At 43.3% G+C, this 24695-nt stretch overlaps 1 protein-coding gene across 1 annotated transcript in view; it reads left to right on the top strand.

Annotated features, from left to right (window-relative positions):
- Window positions 1-24695, top strand: part of raraa (retinoic acid receptor, alpha a) — a 155313-nt gene that overhangs the window by 15698 nt on the left and 114920 nt on the right. The window contains exon 2 of the mRNA XM_078789062.1: window positions 4849-4972. The gene's annotated coding sequence lies outside the window, so the exon portion shown is untranslated. The remainder of the gene's footprint in view (window positions 1-4848; window positions 4973-24695) is intronic.

Below are 24695 nucleotides of genomic sequence, written 5' to 3'. Positions count from 1 at the left end.
GGCCAGCATCCAGCAGCTTTATTTACCTCTGCATGCACTTTAATATGTTGGTTACACGACACAGTTGTCAGTGTAAAACTCATTAGATTTTGTTGTGCTGTTTTCACAACAAAGTATTACGACTATTGGTTCTGTCGCCGTCGCTGTGTTGTGCGGTAGTCTTGTTTATAAATGACTTTGTGTTCGAATTCGAGCGTTTACGATGATGTCATTTGTGTACGTCCACCAATGGGGCGGGAAGGTGGACTTCCTAACAGCGCTACCGATGACTGTGGTATAGCAACTGCCCAAAGGCAGGAATGTTTTGTGCTACAATGTGTCCGACAGGTGGCTAGGAGATGCTAATTGATGAATGATCAGGGGTGATATATGAGCCCCCACAGCTAGCCCGAAACATAAAGGCGCAGAACGTTGACGCCCTAAATCATTTCCAACCAGGCCAGTAAAGCCAAAGCATTGCCCTTATTAGCATACGAAAGACCATTTGGATTGGGGGGGGGGTGTTCTTTTCGAAATCTATTGTCAACACTTTGTGTTCAAATTAACAGGCTAGCGTTTTGTGCCTGATGAATAATGACAACAAGGATGGTTTTATAATAAGGATCGCTTGGCGCTAATGAATGATTAACATCACCACAGACTATTTTTTCTATTTAGCGATTGTTCACACACAACTATAGCTCTGCTGTCCTACACAATGAAACACGACTACTGCACCAAACACGAATAACGACTGTATAATAACTGTCATAACTATACCTCCAATGATAATACATGCATGGCAGCACAAGTTAAAGGCAATTTTGCAGCATCATAATGTAAAACAGACATCTTTTTAAATCAGTTTTTGTATATACACATATATATGAGGTCCATTCCGGGTGGGGGGTGTGGGGGGGGGGGGGGGGGTGTAGCCTGACCTTCCTCATTGTTCTGTGGAAGGACAATGGCCAGTCTGGATGGAGAGTGTCTGAATTATTTCCATCCTCCCATTGGGATTGCTGTCCTCCTGTGTCAAGTGAGGTCATGTGATCCACTTTGACTTGGGGGGGGGGGGTTTCCAACCCTGAGACGTTCATATGACGTGATAAAAAAATAACAAATAAATAAGCTTTTTAATAATGTGTGATTTACAATGGCGCTACTGTTCCGAAAGTAACCCCACACCTGCAAAGCCCTCATTTTCCCATGATTGGCAGTATGTGTGTGGGGGGGGGGGTTAGTGCTGTCACAATGAGTAACTGTACGTCCCAAGGTTGATGATTGATTGGACTTGAGCGTTAAAAACGGCCAGCATCAAACCCTTTCCACCAGCCGCATTTGAGTATGACAAGTCACGGGCCGGGCGCCAGGGACGGGCTTGACACAGAGAAGATCAGGTGATCAGATCCCGCTGTTTTACCGTTTCTGTCGAGCACTCGGCGAGAATGAGGGTCCCTCAGCAATTGAGGCCTACACCATGCGGTAAATTGGGTACCGTTTGAAAAGCAGATGGACCCAACCGCGAGGGCCCCATTTTCTACTTATGTGTTGCATGAAGGATAAAGATGTGATGTCCGCTCCAATCATAGCGTAGACTCATTTCATCTTTTCTTTTTCTCAAAAAGTAGACTGGCTTTGGTGGAGTGTTTCAGTATAAACCCGCCACTCAGACACACTTAGGATCCACAAACAGGAAGCGAGGGCATGGAGTTAAAGGAAGGAAATGAGATAAGGACTCCAGCGGTGCTGAAGCCCATGTCGCCTGATTGGCTAACACATTGAAGTGCATGAAGCTAGTGTAAAAAAAACAATATCTTATGATATGATGATATACTATAATGGCTGGCTGGGTCGTGTATTTGGAATCATCATAGTGCTTCTGTGTATGAAATGTTTTCAAACGCTTCCATTTCCTGCAAGATTGACTGGATAAATGGTCGTATGAATTTATCTTGGAGACTGGAGTTAGGTTCTCCAGGCGGTTGGAGTTTGCACGCTAGCTGGTGGACCGACTGAAACTAGGCTGCTTTTACAAGCTGACAAACACTAGTTGTTTTTTTCTCCAGGCTGGAGTTATTTATTTTGTATGAGTTAGCTCGTGCATTTTGAATGTGAAGAAGTCCTATTCAAGCTAAAGTTTCTTCAAGGGAATGCTCAAAGAATTCTTTATGTCAAAGCAGACACAATGGGATCTACTTATTCATTCATTCATTTTCTACTGCTTATCCTCACGAGGGTCACAGGGGTGCTGGAGCCTATCCCAGCTGTCTTTGGGCGAGAGGCGAGGTACACGGTGGACTGGTTGCCAGCCAATCACAGGGCACATATAGGCAAACAACCATTCACACTCACATTCAATTAACAATTAACCTAGCATGTTTTTGGAATGTGAGAGGAAACCGGAGTACCCGGAGAAAACCCACGCATGCACAGGGAGAACATGCAAACTCCACACAGAGATGGCCGAGGGTGGAATCGAACACGGGTCTCCTTGCTGTAAGGCCTGCGCGCTAACCACTCATGCGCCGTGCAGCCATCTACTTATTCATTCATTAATTTTCTACCACTTTTCCTCATGAGGGTCGCGGGGGGGTGCTGGAGCCTATCCCAGCTGTCTTCGCGACGAGAGGCGGGATACACACTGGACTGGTGGCCAGCCAATCACAGGGCACATATAGACAAACAACCATTCACACTCACATTCATACCTATGGACAATTTGGAGTGGCTAATTAACCTAGCATGTTTTTGGAATGTGGGAGGAAACCGGAGTACTCGGAGAAAACCCACGCATGCACGGGGAGAACATGCAAACTCCACACAGAGATGGCCGAGGGTGGAATCGAACTTGGGTCTGTCGCCGTTCAGCCATCTACTTATTCATGTGATATTAAAAAAACATACTTATGTTGTAGTTTTTTTCAATATCTAAGCAAATGAGTTGAGTACTATAAATGTGTACATGTTGGTAGGTCTGCATCACAGACAGTAAGCGGTGTGCGGGGAAATATTTCCAACACTAACATTCTTTCTATTCAGGGTTTCAGTATTTGAGTCACAATTTCCGTGTTTAGATTCCGTTTTTATCGGCCAATTCCGTGATTCCTTCGATTGTCGCTAAAATATATCAAAACGAGGTGCTAAATATCTAACTTCCTGCATGAAAGTGCCCTTTAAGTTCAGGTCACCCTTCATGTACATTTAGTTTACACTCATCATGATATTGTAACCATGGTTTCCATATTCACATTTAATCAGTCGTCCCACTATGGAGTGATGGTACATCACACCAGCTTTGTCTCCATGTTTTGTTTTTTTATTTTATGAAGGCCCTTCTGTGTTTCTTATTTGCACGTCGGGTGCTGAGGGGATTTCTCCACTGCCACCTGATTCACATTGCTGTAATTGAGTTGTGGCCATAAGCGCTACTGTGACTCTTGAGGCTTTTAGGTCATACCCGAGCCACAAAAGGGACTGTTTTACTCCTATTTTCACATGATCCTAGCAAGAATGAGAAGATCCAAACTGCTGGAGAAAGGACTGGATGATTTCAGGCAGTGTCTGAGAGTGAAGTAGGCAAAAAAAAAAAAGTGTTTTTTTTGTGTATGCGCCAGAGAAGCTAAAGCCCGAACACGTGGATGAGGAGCCACAAAGCTCTTCACATCTTTCTCTCGCTTTCTTCCTCTCCCCTCAGAGGCTTAGAGCCGCAATCGATTTGAGGGGAGATTTCCTTGTTCAAATACACGGAGATTGACGTTTTTGGGGTAAGCCTGAATTTGTCGCTGCTGTCAACTCCACGTAATTGGACATCCTCGCACTTTTATGTGGGTTTCAAAACATTGTTGTGTTTTTTTCTACTGTAGCATTGTTGCTCATTGTGTGGCTGCCATATTGTCCCGTTGCTGTAGCGGTAACACCTTTCATTGGCATCGATTTGATTGATTTGTGAGTAAGCAGTCATATCTATACTCTTAAAAATATTATTTCATACCTGGCACCTCATCAGAGTGGTCATGTGATGTTCCTGTGATGTGCCAGCTGATTTATGTGGATGTTTTTCCGGTGTCTTCCTGTCAATGAAGGCAATTGGACAGCGCCATCCGCAGTCCGGCCTCCCCAGGACTACATTCAAGGTGTGTGAGGGTACAAACCGTCTTCGGACCGGTTTATGGTCTTATGGGTATTGACCTTAATCGAGGCGAGCGAGGCCTGCAGTTCTTTTGGATGTTGTTGTGGGGTCTTTTGTGACTTCTTGGATGAGTCGTTACTGCGATTTTGGTCACTCCTGGGAAGGTTCACCTCAGTTCCATGTTTTGGCCATTTGTGAATAATGGCTCTTACTGTTGTTTGCTGGAGTCCTAAAGCTTTAGAAATGGCTTTATGACCTTGATGAAGACTGCTAGCGAGCAATCGAAACTGTCAGGTATGAAAAAGAACTACTTTGGTCTGTTGAATCGAATTGTTAGACCAAATGAACCTCGTTAGACGAGCTTCCATGAGGCTGAAACCAGGACTTGAGGTACCCTTGGACATTTTCGCAAATTTCCCACTGAATAATTCATGAATTTTAAACTATAGTGCTCCACTATCCTGGTACATTATTCATGTTATTATTCAACGTCCCATGCAACCCACCACCACAGCTTCAAAAAATACCCGGGCAAACCCCGCACCCTATCTCAAAGCGAGAGCCCTATTTTGCTAAATTTTTCAGCCCTTGTAGACTCCTATAGAGCAGCTACACACAATAACCCGCACAGAAAGCTTCCTCAAAGATCTTCCAGGGTCTGCACCTATTCCAGCTGTTTTTCCTTGGACTTCCAAAATGGTCTGTTTTAATTAATTCCACCCACATTCTGTGTCCAGGTACGCCCACTCTGCTGCGTTCCCGAGGACTTTCGGACTACTGCCGAACCCCACTTGAGAAGAAATGAAATCCAACATCAATCACCTCACTCGCACGAGTTGACAGGAAGTAACTTCTAAAAAGGTAAGGTATACGTTGGTCCACAAATGCATATTTGGATGCCATGTTACATAAGGACTACAGTTGTAGTTTTCTTCATCATTTCTGCCATTGTACCGTGTTTTGTTTGGCAGAAACGTGCGGCATGTCGCCCGTCTCCCATCGGCGCGATCTAGTCTTATCTTTGAGCTCTGTTATCGGAATCCTTAATCATGTCTGCACTGATTTATTGGCCCCGATATATAAAGCATGGCTGATATAATATCCTGTTTTGCCGGGGTAACGAGTGACGAGGGAAACTCTCTCTACTGCCGTGCAATAATAGCAACATTCCCACAGTTTGACGCTTCATCTCCCCCGTCTCGTTCCGCTGAGCCTTTCGCCACTTGTGTTCTCATTTCCTGTGGTGTCCCTCCATGTCATGTGTTGCTCGGTACCATCCTGTCTTGTTTTTCCTGACCACATAAAGAAAGGGGATCCCTCCTACCGAGTAGACTGGTACAACAGAGCAGCTACAAAGAAATTCCCAATGCCTTCATTTTCCCTTCTTCCCGAGCATTTGCGGCACAAGAGGACATGATGAAATGTTCTCTTCATCTATTCATTATGAAACATCACCCTTTTTTTTTTTAAATCATGTAAATGTTTTATTAGAGGCTAAATATATTCATCACTGTTTTTATCTTGTGATTTCTCACAGGGATTCAAAGTCCTTTTGATGCCTTTTGTCTTCAAAATCACTGTCACTCTCTTTAAGCGTTGCGTGGCATGCTTTGGATTTTTATCTTCACCTGAAGCAATATTTACAACACCCCCCCACCACCCCCCACTCCTCTTTCCTGCCATGATTTAGATCCCGACTTGTAAGTGGGTTGGGAAGTGGCCCCGGCAGTTGATGTGGAACACATGCCTCCCATGATTCACACTCAGCGTGCTGTAGGTCATGGCGGCTGCCTCACGAGTCCAGTCCATCGCCTCCCTTGTTGTCTCGCGGGGGGGGGGGCTTCTTTCAGTTTTTCCTTTTCGTGCTTTCCAAACTTTTCCTTTTTTTTTTTTTTTAATGCACACTTGTTCCTACGTAACGATGCCGCTTATTCCAGCCTAAAGCTGGTCCAATATCTTTTTGATGTTTTGCCAGTTTGTCTATCAAACGGCTACTGCTGCATTCCAGTTCTTCACCCCCTTTCCGATTGGAAAAACACCTCACTGCCTTTCCGACTTTCTTTTAAATCTGCGCTTTGACACATTTGGCGACTTGCCTTAAGTGTTATAGCAACAGCTGCTTCGCATTCCCCATCAGACCGATTGGATTTCTAACCGTTACCCCGCCTTAAAAAAGGTGGAGATATGCTGAAGTAAAACACGCTGCATGCTGCAGATGGGATCTTTTTTTTTTCTTTTGTGTGCTTTAATACTTCCGCACGACCAGTTTTATAGAAGAAATTGGCAGTTTGGATTTTTTAAAAACATGTATCAACATTTGTAAACATGGATGTAGGAATATTAAGGCCGAACTATCTACTACTAATAATAATAATATCAAAACATAGAGAAATATAATGTAATATTGAGTACAAGTCATACATATTTTAAAAAATGTAGTAATTTTGTTATGTTATGAGAGAAAAAGAGGAATAATGTGCTGATATTTGACTTTTACAAGAATATAGTTTGCAGTTTGTACCAAAAACTGTTTGTACCACGGCGTGCGAGTGGTTAGTGCGCAGGTCTCACAGCTAGGAGACCCGAGTTCAATCTCTGTGTGGAGTTTGCATGTTCTCCACGTACATGCGTGGCTTTTCTATTTTCTATTCTATCCTATATATTTTTTTCATGAGAAAAGTTACAATTATCCAACAATAAATTTGTAATAATGTAATTTTGCTAGAATATAACTTTGATTTTGCAAAAAATCCTTTTTTGTCCTTAAGACAGAAGCCATTCTATATATAATGTGGAAATATACGTCACCATTAAAGTAAATAATGTCTCTTTTACTAGAAATAATATTTTCGAACAGTGCCCTGGATTTATGAGAATGTAATTTCACTAGAGAAAAGTCATAATTTCACAAGCAACACATTTATAATATTACGATTAAAAAAAAAAAAAAAAAAAAATGTTGCATTGTCCCGAACAAGCCTCCCTTCCAGGACATTGTGCCATCAACCGCAGTCACCATCCACGCTTCCATCTCTTGCTTCATTTTTGCTTCCCATTTTTTTCCCCCCACTTCCTCTGTCTCGCCACCTTCGATCATACGTGATGTGGCCACGTTTGACCTTTCTCCCGCTCACGCACACACTCATGCGTACATCACTCTACTGCCGGGCACACGTGGTGACTTACTGCTCTCATGCTTTAGATAACCGTGAATGAACGCCTCTGTCGTTATGACACATACAGAGACGTGATTGTTGGTCACCATAAGGAACAGACGCTTCCGGTAATGTGATCTCAATATGATGATTGTGTTATATTGTATCAGTGTACCTAATGTGTTTTTTTGCCGCGTTCGAACTAACTTTTTATTTCCACAAGCGTTTGTTTTTATAAGGCGGTGCTCAATTTTAACAACATCCTTAACCTTTTGCGTTTTTGTTTTATTTAATGATGGAGCTCGGTTTTTACAATACCCACAACATAAAAAAGCACCTAATAAAGTGTGGCGTTTTTTTTTTGTTTTTTTTTATTTATTGCGTTTTAAAGTCAGTAGGTGTTAATCAGTTTACAGGGAGGAATCATGTTTGTATTATTTTTTTTTTAGTACAATACGGTGAGTGCTTCAATATTTCAATATTTGGAATCTTTGTATCGCTACAAAGCACCCTTGGATTACTCCACGCACAAAAAAGGCGACAGGGTGTAGCCGACAGTGCTGAGTAGTCTGCAGTTGCTCTTTGGGGCGCCTCCTGACAGAATCTTGGCAGCCAGGAACAAAAACAAACTCCCTGCGGTGGGCAAGCAGGCTGGGCGGTGTACCCCCCCCCCCCACATGTTACCATGCATGTTGGGTACAACTTCAAGTAGACCTTTTGAGGGAGATTTACCACCTGTTCTCCTTTGTTGTTATTCATTATGCATGATTGTTGGTTATATATTTTACTGACTCCGCTTAAGTTTCCAAGAACCATTCTTCCCGCCGCGAGGGGGTTCCAAAATATTTGTGCCGAGTCAGCGAAAAAGCTTTGGTAATCATGACGTAACTAGAAATGTTCTTGGAATCCAAAATACATTCTAAACATACCGTCCAGATTGTGTTCAGACATACGCACATGTGCGACTCCAAAGAGAACCCAAATTGCGGAAACAGAGTCCTGACTACAGACTGTCTGGTCAAGTAATTGGGGAGCTTTGTACATACGTGTGGGTTTGCATGTACATTCTTTTTCATCGGCATCAGAGATTTTTCATGGCACCTCAGTTGAATTTCATATGCGCTGGTAAAAGCATTGACTTTTTAAGAGCGCTAGCATTCCCACATCATCCGAGTGCAATGTTTTCGACCACACTTTAATAGCCGTGTCGATGGAGACCAGCCACAGAAAAGAAGGCATTGGCAAGCAGGAGGCGGAGGTTCTTCTGACCCCTACAATTTATGCAAGGATGATTAAAGATGCTCCACATGCTCTACTGTTTTTGTTTTAATGCACAAACTGCATGCAATATGTCGGGTATCAATCTGACAACTCTCTGTGGGACCATTTTGGGATCTTCCAGTGTTGCCAGCAGATGTCCTTGCCAATAACTCTGCTGTGTGCCACTTATAGTTTGTCTGATTTGTAATTGGAAATATGCTAACTTTGAAGGAATTGCCTTGACGTTATTGTCATTATTAAGTTACTAAGAGGACTACTATGTTTTTCATTGTAGATTGTAAACCTTTCATATTGCATTATACCACACGGATACCGTAAATTCCGGACTACTGAGCACATCTGCATACAAGCCAAACCAAGCTTTATTTTTTTCCATATATACGTACAAGTGTCCACGTTGTAACATGGGATATATACACAGGAGGACACACTGTAAACCTTGCAATCCTACCTACACTTGGTGTTCCCGGTGTCCAAGCAGTCCAAGCAGAAAAAACAGTAATTCTACACTATGGATTGTGAGATAAAAACGTAATATTAGCATCCACTTTACTACTTTCAGAATTTGCATTTGAAGTATTTTGGGAACTGTTCTTTCAGCCATAAATTAGTCGCATCATTGTTGAAATTGAAAAAAAAAAAGTAGCATCTTATACTGTAGTCGCCACGTAATCCAAATGCAGGACCTGGTCACAGGGATGGGGAAGAGCCGATCCGGTATCTGTATCATAAATTGCTGATACCACTTTCGGAGAAATCCAATCCAGATGGTATCCCTGGCTGCAAAATGTAATGGAGCTGTAGCTAGTGCAGCTAAAGTATGTCCTTCCAAAATGCAGGGCCGCTCTTCTAAGTTACTAATCCTTGCCTCCGTGGCGGCTAAATAAACTACATTTCTTACACGGATCATTATCACTGGAGGGGGACGAGGAATCGCTGAGCTAAGACAAACAACCTTGAATGTACAGTAGCGGAAACAGAAGAATTGCTTAGTACACTTTGACAGATCGTGGAAAGTAATCAGCCATGAACAGGCAATTAGCAATTACGTAGATGAATTGAGTCAAGATAGAGAATATTCACTGTATTCACTTCAGGTCTTATTTTTTGGATTGTAGGATTTGAGTCCCATCAGTAGCAAGGAATAAATAAGCCATTCTGGCATTTGCACTCTTCAGTTATTGTTTGGTGTTATTTGATGGATTGGATGGTTGAATTGTTAGCTGTGTCTAAGGAAGAAACTGGCAATGTTGCAATTTTTTTTTTCTTTGAACAAGCAACTGAGTTGCCTCAGTAACCACAATAGCCTGGTCACACTGCTGTATGATGGCATGGCACTTTTCAACTATGTATGTGCATTGTGCCCATGCTGCAAAATAGTGGCAGATGTACCAAGGATCATGTAGCACAGGAAGTGGGCCGGTTATGTCACCACCACCAAACCATTTGTGTAAGCAGAATTTTGACATCAGCCTGTAAGGAAAGACCTCTGCACAGCTCTCTGTGGCTGCCACTGCAGATTCTACACTTTATTTGTCACGTGTATACCAAAAAAAAAAATGCACAGCAGACCACATGCTGCGAATTGTACCAAAAACAAACACACGCAAGAAGAAGAGAGGTATTTTTGAAGAAACTCTGAGGATTCCATTGAAGACGAGATGAGGATGTGCCACCTGCAGATCTCCCGGGATGCCATTAGTACAATACATTTCATACCCCAGCATGTCTTTGTTACTGTTGTTGTGTTAAGCACTCACACGGAGGAAAACCTCCCACCAATAAGCTACAGAAGACAGCATCAAGAGCTTGAGATGAACACCCTCCAGCACACACACACACACCTCCTTTCCCCAGGTCCCGCTAGACCCATCTCGGTAATGGCCCCCCATCGATCCTGAGGCCTCCTTGTCCACACTCATTGCCCATCGATCGGCACCTTGCAAATAGTCTCGGAGGGCTGCTTCGCATCCTGTAGCTCACCTAGTGTGTGGTGTGTGTGTGATGTGTGTAAAACAAGGGTGATGTATATTCAAAGAAATAAGCCTCTTTCTGCATGTCTGCTTCAGCATATGACGCTTTTTTTCCACACTTCTAGTACGTACAGTTCACTTTGTGTTGACAATGACATTTTTATCACCAGACCACAGGCTGCCCAGTTAAAAACAAGAACTTGTGTAGAGGCTTTGTGCAGTTTGCTCTGAGGTTTGTCTGAAGCGTTGATACTGCTATTTGAAAACATTAGCCGATTTGCTGATGTCTTGAAATGAATGAATTTTGTGTTACCGTTACAATGGTAATGGTTTAATTTCATTTGAACATGCATCAGATTACAATTGAATGCATCCCATAATCAGTTCTCAGTTCCACATGTCCAAAAGGAGTAGGAAGAAGCAAAGCTTATTCAATCCTACCCCTCCATCTGGTACTTTTACAATCGGAAACTGTTACATTTGTTCACTTCCTGCTTTCCTAAAATATTTTTTTTATAAATTTTCTTTTTTTCATTTTTGTCACGTACCGAAGTACAAGGTGATATGACCATACAATGACATAATCGGTACCATTGTAACTAATTTTGCATTATGTTAATTCGCTAATGAGTAAAAGTAATATACAGACTAAAATATAAGACGGAATAAAAACTGACAATGAAGTCACCACAATTTGCCTCTGTTTTCATATAATGTGGCACGTAACAAACAGCTGTTTGCTCTGTGTGGTATCATTCCGTGAAATCGCAAAGATGGCACCGCACAACTGCAAAATAACCCGCCACGGGGCAAGAGAAAACTATTAAATTCGATCTCTGCGTGTAAATTCTCTATTAAATGTATTTTTATGTTAATATTTTTGGTGTCTGAAATTGAATGAATGTTATTTTTCTATGTTTTTTTTGTCAAAACTTGCTTTACCACTGTATTTACTGTCATTTTATATTCAGATCAATACAGTATGTCTATTAGATCCTTTGCCCCATCAGCATCCGTCTCGAACCGTTGCACCATAAACCTAAATTAAGACAAGACAGAATAAGAAAAGACTCCAATGCCTTCCCAGATGAAATCGTCAAGCCACGCGAAAACTTTGCTTATTATTGTTACTGTTTGATTTATTAAAGCCCTCTATCTGGGTCAAGCACCCCCACTCCCAACACACACAATCCTCATTCCTCTCTTCCTTCTCCTTTCCACTTAAATAAGTGCCCACCCCCCACATCTCTTCCCTTTGTCTCTCATCTGGTTTTCTGTTTTTGTTAAAGCAGGGTTGATTAATGGTGCCACTGACAAAGGGGTTGCAGTCTTTGATAGGGCCTTCTAGATAAACCAAAACACATGTGCTCCGGACAACCCTGGGGGAATCCCTGAGGAGCTTGGCAGAGACCGGGGGGGCGGGGGATGAGCGGACATAAACTACAGTAGTCACTGATGTCTTCACGCTGATGAAGGGCACTTCCTGCTCAGCAAAAATTCAAAGTAGAGAACCAAAACCTCCTCTGGTTAAGGAGTTTTAAATATAAAATGTATATACTTTTATTTGCAGTTTTCTACAGCGGCATTGTGTAGTTTTTCCTACAGACTAGTAGCCTCCAAGTGTCTTGTGGGAGAGAAGTGCTCTATTGAATAATACAGAAGCTTATTTGAAAGTATTGAGAGATTGATTGGGAAGTGTGCTTTGCTAAAGAGACACACCCGTCTAATTTAAAGTCAATTAAGATGATGAATGCTATGTTTCTGCTTGATTGGATTGCCAAACGTAAAGGTATTCAGTTGAAATTAACCCAGCAAATGAAATGGAAACGAACAGGACGTCCCTTCCCTGTCTGAACCTCATTCTTACACCAATAGAGCCTCCACCCATGCCTTCAGTGTCAGTGCCAAAGTAAGCAGGGATTTGGTGTTGGTCAGGAGGTCCGACAAATCCAGGAGACCATGCAGCTGGTCAGCAAGGTCACCGTCCAACAGCAACACCACCAGAACTTCTCCACACCCAGAGGAAGGGTGGATGGAGGACTTCTTCTAAAGCAGTCTGCCGCAGTCATTCACTGCTTCCCCCCCCCCTCCCTTTTTCCCTCAGCTTCCCCATGGGATGATCTTGAGGCCTTCCTCTGGGCTGTATGGGGATTAACTGTGGCTTGTGGACAGCCAGGCAAGGAGTCAGTCAGCGAGCAGCCATGCAGTCACTGAAGGCATCCAGCTCGACTTGCAGCCAGGGCTACCAGGAATCCACTCTTTTGTCCCGTCCACTCTATTATTATTGTTGCTTTACTGGGAGGCCTTGTTAGACCAGTGACCTGTGCACGGTCACTAGGAAATAGTTTGTGAAAAGCCTTGCCAAATCCCTGAATGTTTGACACACATTGGCGTGATTTTTAAAGGCTGATGAGAAAATGCACTAGGGACTGTTAACAATAGGCAGCGCCATTCGCTTTGAATCGGGGCCAGGTTTCTTTTTAAAACAATTTCACCTTGCGTCTCATAGTCTGAGTGCAAGAGTGGAAGGTCATTGCTTTTTGTTTTTGCAGCAGCAGAACTGTTTCGGCAGAACACAACAGCTAAACTATTTAGCAAAATGTAATAAGTTAGGTCGGCCGTTGTCGTCTCAGGACAGTTAATAGATGGCAACTAGACTGTTCGGGTTTCGCCTCTAATCCGAGTTCACACTCAAAGACTCGACGGGACACACACCAGTCAGACTAGATAGGACAGCTCTGGTCTGAGAGCTCGGTGCAAGATCTACTCTATTTATCCTCTAAAGTAGGAGGCAAGTCCAGACATGACTGGTTGGCTCTGTAGTGGTGTCAAATGGCGATTGTTAGGCTACAATGGAATGGGGGGGCTCTGCCTGCCAACGACGGTTGTTTGGGTGCTGCCACCTTCGTTAGCATCCTATTCAGATGTAATGATGGTTATGGACCCACCTGAAACCAAGGTGGTTGTGCTGTTGAACTGTTAAAAAAGTTCCTTTTAGGAACGAATGAAAAGACGGTATTCTATGTAGGAGAAAGGTGATGTTGTAGACCCCCCATCCACCCCCCCACGTTAGAGATGGCTTCTCAACCTTACCATAGATGGCTTCCCTTCACTCTTTTTCAAACCAACCCTCTTCTAAGTCCAGAATATGTTCATTTTTGTCCGTAATCGTGTGTTCTTTCCCTTAGACCTGCTTGGTTTCCTTAATGTAAAAATTGGTGCATTCCTCACTGGAATGCACATTCCTTACTTTACACCAGTTGTTGGGTGTCTTGTCTTTGGGATGTACCAACCTCTGTCTCAACGTGTTAGCAGATGTGATGTGCTGTGGTATGTTGCGTTTGTTGAAAATCCTCCTGGGTTTCTCAGATAGACCTGAGACATACGGGATGACAATCGCATCTGCTACTGTTGTCTTCCTTATCCACTTGGGTATCCTTATCCACTTATCCACTGGGTTTCCTATAAACACCAACATGGAGGTCCCTGCCATCTGCAACGTGGACGTCACAGTCCAAAACAACTTGATGACCTTGATATCTACTGAGTTAATGTCCTCAGTGAAGGCTAGCAACTTCTTGGTTTGGAATTTTTGACCCATGTGTCATCCGCATAACTTGGTACTGTTTCCCTAAAGGACTTAAGAGCCCTCCTTTCCGTGTCCTGCATGTAGAGGTTGGCCATGATAGTGGATACCGGTGACCTCATAGTACAAACATGCGTTTGTCTGTAAAAGGTTCCCATGAATTGAAAATATGTGGTATTGAGGCAACGTTCCAGCAAATGACACATTGGTTCTGGGTTGAGTACGGATCTGTCTTGGAGGTTGTAGTCAAGGTGTAAACGTTGCCTCACAGTTTCCCACTGCATTCTGGGTTGGGACACAAGTCCATTGAGTTTTGGATGTAATGCAGTGTTTAGTAAGTCAAGTCAATTTGCCTGTTCTTTGTGTTTATGCTGTTGTAATCAACTGGAAGCGTAACATTTTCTAAAATGTCAATGGCTGATTCACAATTCAAATGAAAAGGGAAGTAATTTATTGTGCCTAACTTGTGGCTTGTATCACTTTCCATTGTCATCGTTTTTATTACCACCCGTCTCCAGTTACCCGAAGATGTTACGTGCCCAGTGTACTCTTTATCTCCATCTCCGGGGGGGCATTTGTTCTTCTGATAATTTACTGGATTTGTCCGCCTTGTTCTCACTTCTCATCATCTCCGGTTGCTTGTGTGTCAGATTTAGTATGCGCCCCAAGGCCTTAATGCCCTGGCATGCTTGTGTTGGATAACATGGAAGCACTTAACACTAAACCTACCATGGAGGGTGTACCTCAACCCCCATTGATCCCTCCCTGGAAGGCAGAAATGAATCTGTTCCAGAATTTGCTTGTATATTATTCCCAATGTCAATATTGGTATGAATATAAGACCGAATTGGGGCTGCACGGCGGACGAGTGGTTAGCGCGATGACCTCACAGATCGGAGACCCGAGTTCAATTCCACCCATGGCCATCTCTGTGTGGAGTTTGCATGTTCTCCCCCGTGTATGCGTGGGTTTTTTACGGGTACTCCAATTTCCTCCCACATTCCAAAAACATGCTAGGTTAATTAGCCACTCCAAATTGTCCATAGGTATGAATGTGAGTGTGAATGGTTGTTTGTCTATATGTGCCCTGTGATTGGCTGGCCACCAGTCCAGGCTGTCTGGAGCTAACATTGCTATGCTAGTATTACAAACACTCGTGTCCTCCCCCAACAGTCAAACGATACAATATTGATATATCATCATTGTCAATTTATAACGCGTCTCCTGATGTACAGGAGCTATTTATTCCGCGACACTTCCTGCATGGCGAGCTGATCAAATAAGAGCAGGTGACAGCAGAGCGTCTGCATGCATCAGTGTCACGTGACCCAAAGCGAAAGTCAGACCGCTATTGCAAGCAGGTCATGCTTGACATTTAGGATTCATGTGGTCGTAGACCCGGCGGGGTCACTGCCGGTAGGGAGGCTGCTGAGAGGTTCATTCCTGCACACACGGTCCCATCTGTGTAACAGGACACTAGCAAAACAGTGGCACACATATACATCAGTCACTCGCTAGAAAGGAAAGACAGAGTAGCATCCCACAGGTTGGACCACATAGGTGGCCTGACATGCTGGAAAAAAAAAAAAAAGACAAATGGGTTCAGTATGTGGTTTCACTATGAGAGGCGGCATACACAGGAAGTACTATAATTAGATTATGCGGGTACATATAGTTTGCTGTGGATGTTTTGCACATAGTGTAGCTTCACAAGCATGGCGGCACGTTGTTAAGCGGGTGTCCTGTGTTCACCCACCGGTCAGCAACAGGAGGCTACGTTATACGCTGCCTCTGACAGCTTTGTGGTAATAATAGAGCGCCGGCCCCGCTAGTGCAAGTGGCATGCTCAGTCAAGTGAGACTTTGCCTAAGAGAACCCACTTCCACACACGCTGGAAAGGCAGCCGGCATCACACCTAATGAGACCACCGGGAGGGTGGAAACGCAGTAGAGAAGAGGCAGAGAGACAAGCGGTGAGAAGTGATAGGACAGTTGATTTGTGGAGTGACTGAAGGAAGACAAGGGAACTTTATTTTTTAAAGAATTGGGAGGTGATGGGAAACTGTATTTACGTTCTGAACTCCTGTTTCAATGCAGGTTGCGCTCCATTTAGACATGAGCAATCAAAAAACTGGGTAAAACTTATGCAAGTTTGTGTGAATAACATAATCATACTGTTGGTCTGGGTGCACATAGAAAGGTGTTTTGGGCTGGAGTATGTTTTGCATAATTTTTGCATTTCATATATCTTTAAATGATTGAAATGAGCTCTCATGTAGTCTCTCTTTGTCCAGCAGGGGGCATTATACTGTACTGTACTGTATACACCAGTGATTTTCAACCACTGTGCCGCGGCACACTAGTGTACCTTGAGAAACCGTCAGGTGTGCCGTGAATCATCCAATATCACTTTTTATAATTAACATTTATTAATCATCATTTGCAAATATTATATCAATAGCCATTATGTCAATAGTATACATGGACCTAAATATTCCAATTGCATTTGGTTTATTTGCTCAAACGGAAAGAATTGAACAGGGATGGAATATTCCTTTAACCCAGGGGTCTCAAACTCGCGGCCCGCGGGCCAAATGCGGCCCGCGAGACATTTTGTAACATTTTTGGTTAGTGGTGTGCCACAAGATTTTTCCAATGTAAAAAAACGTGTCGTGGCTCAAAAAAGGTTGAAAAACACTGGTATACACTATGTTCATGAAGGGTACAGTGTTTTAGCTACATATACATGCCGTAAATGTGAAATATGTATATTTATAATGCCGTTGCAGCCTGCTCTGGAAGGCTGAGAGGAGGAATCATGTTGTTCATAATGTTTTTTTTTCCTCTTCAAACCTGCATGTAATTAAGCCTGGGAAAGCAGCCAGCAGCCAATATGGAATAACCTTCTTTAATAACTTTTATACAGCAGCGGGGGCCAAACGTGAATAATCACACATTACACTAGCTAACTTCATCACATCTTGTACAAATACAATCCATTCTAACTTGTAAAGCACACGCCACCGTGTGTGTGTGTGTGTGTGTGTGTGTGTGTATAGAGACGCCACACACACACACATATACACACACTGTAAACATGCAACTTGTTTACAAGACGCTGTCAGCTGCGTGTCCTTATGATGAATAAACAGGGATGGCTCTGCTTTTTAATGATGGCCTGCACGCTTGAATATTGACAGAAAGATTGAAAACATTCTCAAGGGCCCATCCAACATGACGTATGGCTATGCCCCCCCTCTCTCCTTCCTTCCTTCCTTCCTTCCTTTTTTCTCTCCATCCCTTCATTTCTACCCTCACCACCCCAACACCTCTTGACTGTGCTTTTATTTATCTTTAGACAGCATAAACACATTTATCAGCAAGCGTGGACCAATGGGGAAAACATCAGTAACATAGGCGAAAGGAAGCCGAGAAAACGGCATAATAACGAGAAAAGAAAAGAATGTAAAAACAAACCTTTGGGGAGAGCTGAAGGCATCCATAATGCCGGGCGCCAATAGGGAACAGGTTGTTTTCAGGGGGCTTTGCTTGAGCTATAAGCGTGGAAGCTCATCACGTGGTAGCAGGGGGATATTCCTACAACAATGTGCACTTTTCTCTCGGAAATAAATGTTTACACGAACTACAATCATTTAGTGATATTCTTTCACATGACAATTAGCAAATGAGCGACTTTCAGGGTGTAAAAGGTGATGGCTGTTTACCCAAGGCTAATGTCTGAGCTGACGGATGTCAAGGCTAATTGATTCATGCATTTGTCGCCGTGCAGATTGATTGCCATTTTGCCTTGCTGGCTTCTTCTTTCTTTTTTTTTTTTTTTTTTTCCTCTAAACCCCATCTTGTGATTACTTGTAAATGTGTAATCTTGCCGGGTGTGTATGAATGTGCAAGGAGGGTGGGGGGTTGACAGTACTGTAGCACCCCCCCCTTGCTCCTGTGCTGATAAATGTATTTTCCTTAAAGGAGTTTCTTTTAATGTGGCTTTGTGTGTGCAGCGTGCTAATGCAGTGCGGTGCTAGTGCTTCGGGGGCTCCGGGCAGGCAGACTCGTAGGCAGGCCCACAACCTCGACCCCGGCATCATTTGTTTGCACGAGGCCCCGTCAGCGCCTGTCGCTAGGCCCATGATGAAGTGTCAGTTGGTAATTGTCCCCACGAAGCATCCACATCTCACAGGGGTGATGTGGGGTGGGGGGGGGCAGAGAGCTGACAGAGAGAGAAATGACACAAGGGGCTCCTCCTATTCTCTCTTGCTGTCCTTCGCTTTTCAGTGCTCCCCCATGCAGATTTTCTCTGCACGTTTCCTCCATCTGCATGTGAAGCTGTACACTTGTGGCTCCCCGTTGCAACATAACACGTGTTTTTGCACAATCGCTACATACAAATGTACTGAGACTCTTCTTCAAGCATGGCGCAACCTCCGCTATTCGTCAGGAACTTTCTGCTATTGTATTTACTTTGCAAGTCCTGGTCTGGTTTTACATCATGAAAAGTTTCATGAAAGCCTTTTTACCAAAACAATGGCTCCCGCTAATGAGATTTAGCATGGCTTTCCTATCGATCGGACGGTGTCTTTATGTTAGGAAAAGCTTTCATCCGCTATTTATAGTGCTGTTTCTAATACGTTGCTGTTGGAGGGGACTTTAATCCAGCTCGCCCGGGCTCCTGTGCATTAAACCCTGATGGGGGTATCAAGTCGGAGCTCAGCAGGAGCTTTTTGATGAAAGCCAACAAAGAGGAATTGAATAGAACACAAATATCATGAAATGAGTGTGGAGAATGGATGCAAGCATGTAAGGGAGGAAACTACCTTTCGCGTTTTTGTTATGATTTGGTTACCTTATTTGTCTGTTAACTGGTGAAAAACACTCCTGTTAAGCAACAAATAACTAGTTAGTTTCTTTGTTGTTAATAATTCATTCATTTTCTACTGCTTATCCTCACCAGGGTCGCGAGGGGTGCTGGAGCCTATCCCAGCTGTCTTCGCGACGAGAGGCGGGGTCCAACCTGGACTGGTGGCCAGCCAATCACAGGGCACATATAGACAAACAACCATTCACACTCACATTCATACCTATGGACAATTTGGAGTGGCTAATTAACCTAGCATGTTTTTGGAATGTGGGAGGAAACCGGAGTACCCGGAGAAAACCCACGCATGCACAGGGAGAACATGCAAACTCCACACAGAGATTGAACTCGGGTCGTCTAGCTGTGAGACCTGCGCACTAACCACTCATACACCATGCAGGCCTACTTATTGTTTATTTATTGTTGTAAAATTTTAACTTTTCTCATGCACGGTAGTCGAGTGGTTAGCGCTCAGACCTCATAGCTAGGAGACCAGGGTTCAATTCCACCCTCGGCCATCTCTGTGTGGAGTTAGCATGTTCTCCCCGTGCATGCGTGGGTTTTCTCCGGGTACTCCGGTTTCCTCCCACATTCCAAAAACATGCTAGGTTAATTAGCCACTCCAAATTGTCCATAGGTATGAATGTGAGTGTGAATGGTTGTTTGTCTATATGTGCCCTGTGATTGGCTGGCCACCAGTCCAGGTTGGAACCCACCTCTCGCCCCAAAAGACAGCTGGGATAGGCTCCGGCACCCCACGCGACCCTCGTGAGGAAATAGCGGCAGAAAATGAATGAATGAATTAATGAATTAACTTTTCTCATGAAAAAAAATATATGATTTTCTTGTGCAAAATTAAGATTATACTCACATAAAATGAGTAGAAATTTTGCATGTTGGTACAAACTGCAGTCTATATTCTTGTAAAAATCAAATATCAGCACATTATTCCTTTTTTCTCTCATAACATAACAAAATTATGATTACATTTATTGTTATTTATTACATGTATTATTACCCACGTTAAAAAGGCACTCCTGCTTGGGACCCAGAAGCGGTGAAGCAGCCCTCCAAAATGCTGCCCCAGCGTGGATGATAAATTGCCTGGGTGATTAGTTAGTTGAAGAGGGAGGGTGCACTGCTTAGGCCCTTTAATGGGCCATAATTTGGAAGATAACTGTATTGTCCTATCTCTCTTGACATTTAAATCTAATCAGACCCTCCTCGTTAGCGCTGGTATTCCAAAATGGAGGAGCCCGGGAGGGATTGGTAGGCAGCTAGTGGAGAGGGATCGCCCCGCATAGAAGGGTCGCCAAGCAATGATTAGAGGCAAGGCCCAGGGACACACATTACACTTGGGGGTTTATTTAGATTTTGTTGAAGTGACAGCTCGCTTTACAGAGCTACTGTTCATTTAGCAAGATAATAGCACAGCAAACAAATACGCTGGCGATCCTTTACACCTCCCCCCCCCCGCACACACACAAACATCCCTAAGGAGCCACTTTGAGGCCTCTTCTCCACTTCTTCTTTCCACAGATGAGATGCTCCGTTTGATTAACACTTCCCTTTCATCCTCTTCATTAGCACGGCGTCTACAGCAGCAGAGGGCATGAATTACATTCCACTTATTCCGTAGACCGCTTCTAATTCCCGCACAATGCCGCTTAATAAGAAAAAGGTGTTTGTAATTGTTTTCTTCTGCAGTGCACGGCGGACGGCGGTCGCAGCTGTTTCCGTGCAGCGCAACAGGCCGATCAGGAACCCAAATAAAGGGCAAGCATCGGCGTTGCGGGGCCGGAGACCTCTAGAGCAATAAATGCGTGTAGACGAGCCAATTTCCTCCGGCGAAGCGTTCCTGCTGTGTTGAGAAGTCGGGCCTGCGTCAATGAGAACCACCTGGTGCTGAAGGAAGTGATTAGGATTGGCACCACTGTGAGAGAAGAACTGTTTGCTTAAGGAGCGTTGAGATGCTGGAGGGGGGTTTGTTGGAGAAATATTGACGCGCCTTTTTCATTCCCAGCGAGATCTGAGGCGCGCGGTTGTTTTGTTGGTGTTTAATCAAGGGGGAACCGTTTTTGTTCCAGTATACGGTTTTGGTTTTTGATGCCGCAGAGCTCCCCAGGTTGACCATTTAGTGGAGGAACAGGTCGTGATACATTGAACGATACACCTCCGATACATTTCATGTGCCGACTCTAACCTGACATCTAAACACCTCGTGTGAAAATCACCAAAAGCACCCATATTTTAGGTTGCCTATGAAAATAATATACCCTCTCCCTTCCCGCTTTGAAGTTTTGTCAAATTTGCATGGATTCTGGGCAAAAGTGTTGGAAGTGTTGCTGCGGGGATTTGCACATTCTGATGTTCATGCTGCTGGATGAAAGTTGATTACGCTGCTTTGCATGAAGTTTGCTGACTAATAGCTGAGACTTGAGTAATTTGGGGCGCCGGATCTAAAATGTCACATGAGGTTTTGGCTGTCGTGTCGGGTTTTGTCATAAACCCCTGCCCTTGGCATTAAGGAAATCTGGTTCAAGTATACTAAAGTCTATCTAAGTAACCTTGGACTTAAGTAAAACTAAAATCATGTTGTTTGGTAACAGCAGAAAGGACACGTACCAGCAAATACAATTGAAAGGGTGAAGGGAAATACATTTCTGGTAGATCACAATAGATGAAAATATGAGCTGGAAAGCTCATATTACAAATATACAACATAAGGTGGAAGGAAATATTTCAATATTGAACAAATCAGAAATCACTCCACACTCTTTATTGCTTTCTGGTTCTACCATATCTTACTTATTGTATGGAAATATGGGCTAATAACAATAAAAGCAATCTTTACTCGCTAAATGTACTGCAAAAAAAAGGTCAGTAAGGATAATTCATCGTGCCGCCTACAGAGAACATACTAACTCCTTATTTCTAAAATCACAAATACTTCAACTTGCTGATATAGTTCATCTTCAAACAGCTAAAATAATGCATAAGGCTAAAAATAACTACTTAATATATACTTCTCTACAAGAGAGGAGAAATATGATCTCAGGAAAGAAGTACATTTGAAACACTTGAGCAAAACATGGCCGCCATGAACCAGAACGTGTAATGATTGTAAAAGACTGACAATATGCGTATATAGCCTGTTGCAACCTTTAGACAGGGGTGTCCAAAGTGTGGCCTAACTCCAGTATAGGCAATAAATCAGAAATGTAATTAATGCATCATTGTGGTGTGCCACATTGTCTTAGCCACAGTCCAAATCCCCCCTTCCCCCCTCCTCACTGTCCTGTGCGCACACCGAGCTGTTCATCCTCATTCAGTTTGATGTTTATTTAATTTGCATGACCTTTTTATTGTAAGGGCTTGTCAGGTCCTTCTCGTCCACCTGGTTCTCACCCTTTGTGTGTTGAAACTGAAAGTTCAATTATGAGCGGTGGTCATATGTCGGATGCGTGAAGATGATTTTTAGCATAGGAACTTTTGGACAGCGGTGCTGATTTCACGTGATGATGGAAATGCATACCACAGAGGATTTTTGTGTACGCGTGTGTGCGTGCACAAAGATCACGAAGGTCATGGAGTGCAAAGACTAAGAAGGTCATTGAGTCCACGGATATACATTGTATGTATGTACACTTATTTGTTCTCCGGCTGTGTTCATCTCTTCATCTTTATCTCGGTCTTCATCTCGGTGGCATTTGGAGCTGCTAATTGACTTGAATACGGAGCAAAGCAGGAACAGCAGAGAATCCTGCCATTGTTTTCTCTGTTCTGCTCACACAAGGCTGATGTTTTTGTTCCACGGAGAGGGGATTTCTGCATCTAAGAAGGGTTATTTGTTCTCTACTTAAACATGTGTGTTTCATAATCAACTACGTGCACAAGAAACATCTAAAACGGCAACAAAATTTTTTTTTCAAGGATTCCAGGTTGATGTCTAGTTGGTATTTAGAAGTCATTTTTGCCACAGGAAAAAACTGAATTAGAATGATCTGTTTCAGGGTGAAACTGTGAAACCATTATTAAATGTGTATTAACTGTGGAGGCCACAGTTTTAAATCATATTTTGAGTGAGTATAAACGTTGGTGTTGATCCATATTTGTATCCCGGTGTTGGCCAGACTGAAAAATACCACGGAAAACCGGATTTTCCAGTTCAGTCTGACACCCTATTACAAATTAGCCATCAGCCGACACAATTAGAAGGTTTGACACTTTAAAACCTACTAATATGATCAGTGATCAGATTGCTGAATACAGATGTAAATAATGGAGAGTTGTATTTTGATTGATGTAAGAAATGCACTGTGGTGTTTTGTGTATTTGCCCAAATAAATATAATTAAAAAAAGTAAAAAAAAAAAAAAAATTTAACTCAATTTTTTGTATACTTTTTTTTTAACTTGACTACTGCACGTTGTACATCTTGTATAATGACAATAAAAGCCATTCAATTCCATAATCCCCAGATTATAAACAGAGTAAATTGGGATTGTATTTGTAATGGTCCTCCCCTGCAACCGTAATCGATGGTGCCAGCTTCTTTTTCCTCAACTCCTTTTTGACAGCTCCTACACACCAGCAGCACACAAAATACCTTGCAACTACTAGTAATCCCCCAGCAAGGTGCAATGTTGTGCAGAGGTAGCGATCAGTCAGCTGGAAGTTGTGTGGTCTGTTTTTTTTTTTTTTTTTTTGATGCACCACCTCACCTTTTTGCTTTTTTTGCCTCTAAGGCCCCTTGGGCTCTATGTGTGTGTGTGTGTGTGTGTGTGTGTTTGAGAAGCACAGTCAAGCTGCATTTTTCCGCAGAGAGTGAAAGAAAAGACAAGGTATGTTCGCTGCTGAAAGACGGACAGAGAGACTGACTTCTCCAGTTTGGCCAGCACGAAGACCCGGAATTGACTGACTCTGACTTGCAAATCGCAAAGTGAAATATGAAACTGCGACACAGCTCATCAGCACATACAATGAAAGATAGAACGCACACACATGCACACATGCGACATGTACACCTTAACTATGTGTGTGCATGTCTTTGTTCCGTCTAGCTGTCCTCTTGGCACGTAAATCATAATGGATCTCATTATCCAGCTGGGTCAGCTCGGTGGGGCCCGTCTGGCGGGAGATGATAGCTAGCTGAGTGAGGAGCTGCCACAACATTTACGTACACACACACACATGCATCCCACGCTGCAGTTTATGCATGTTATTTAGCTTGCAGAGCTTCTGCAGGAATGCGTAGTTTGTCTGGTCCTCATTGGCATAACATGACAGACCAATACACAGCATCCAGACACAATAGACATTAGCGCCTCAGTCATGTCATGTGATGTGATGCAGAGCAGAGGGAGGGACCGATGAAAAATGGAACTTCTCCTCCATCTTTATAGCCTCCCCTCCCCTCTCTCGCTTGTAATCCGAGGCTACATTTTGGGTGCGTTTGAATAAAAAAAGAGACGCAGGTGGAGCAGTTGGTTGCTGGTAACAAGGTTAGAACCACATAGCATTTGTTTGGACATGACCATTACCCGAGCCAATTACTGGCTGGTATACCAGCGGCTTGCCAACAAGCTAATGTTTTCCCATCATGCCGGCCCCTCCCCTCGCAAATACACATACACACGCACACGCATACATTTATGAGAAAGGAGTGGGAAATAGATTGAGAGAGAAAAAGGATGGAGAACGGCCTGGGGCCACAACCTT

The sequence above is a fragment of the Doryrhamphus excisus genome, linkage group LG2 (genome assembly GCF_037039965.1).
Source record: "Doryrhamphus excisus strain RoL-2023G ecotype Guam linkage group LG2, RoL_Dexc_Guam_v1.1, whole genome shotgun sequence".
NCBI lineage: Eukaryota > Metazoa > Chordata > Actinopteri > Syngnathiformes > Syngnathidae > Doryrhamphus > Doryrhamphus excisus.
This window is presented reverse-complemented; position numbering and strand designations above follow the sequence as displayed.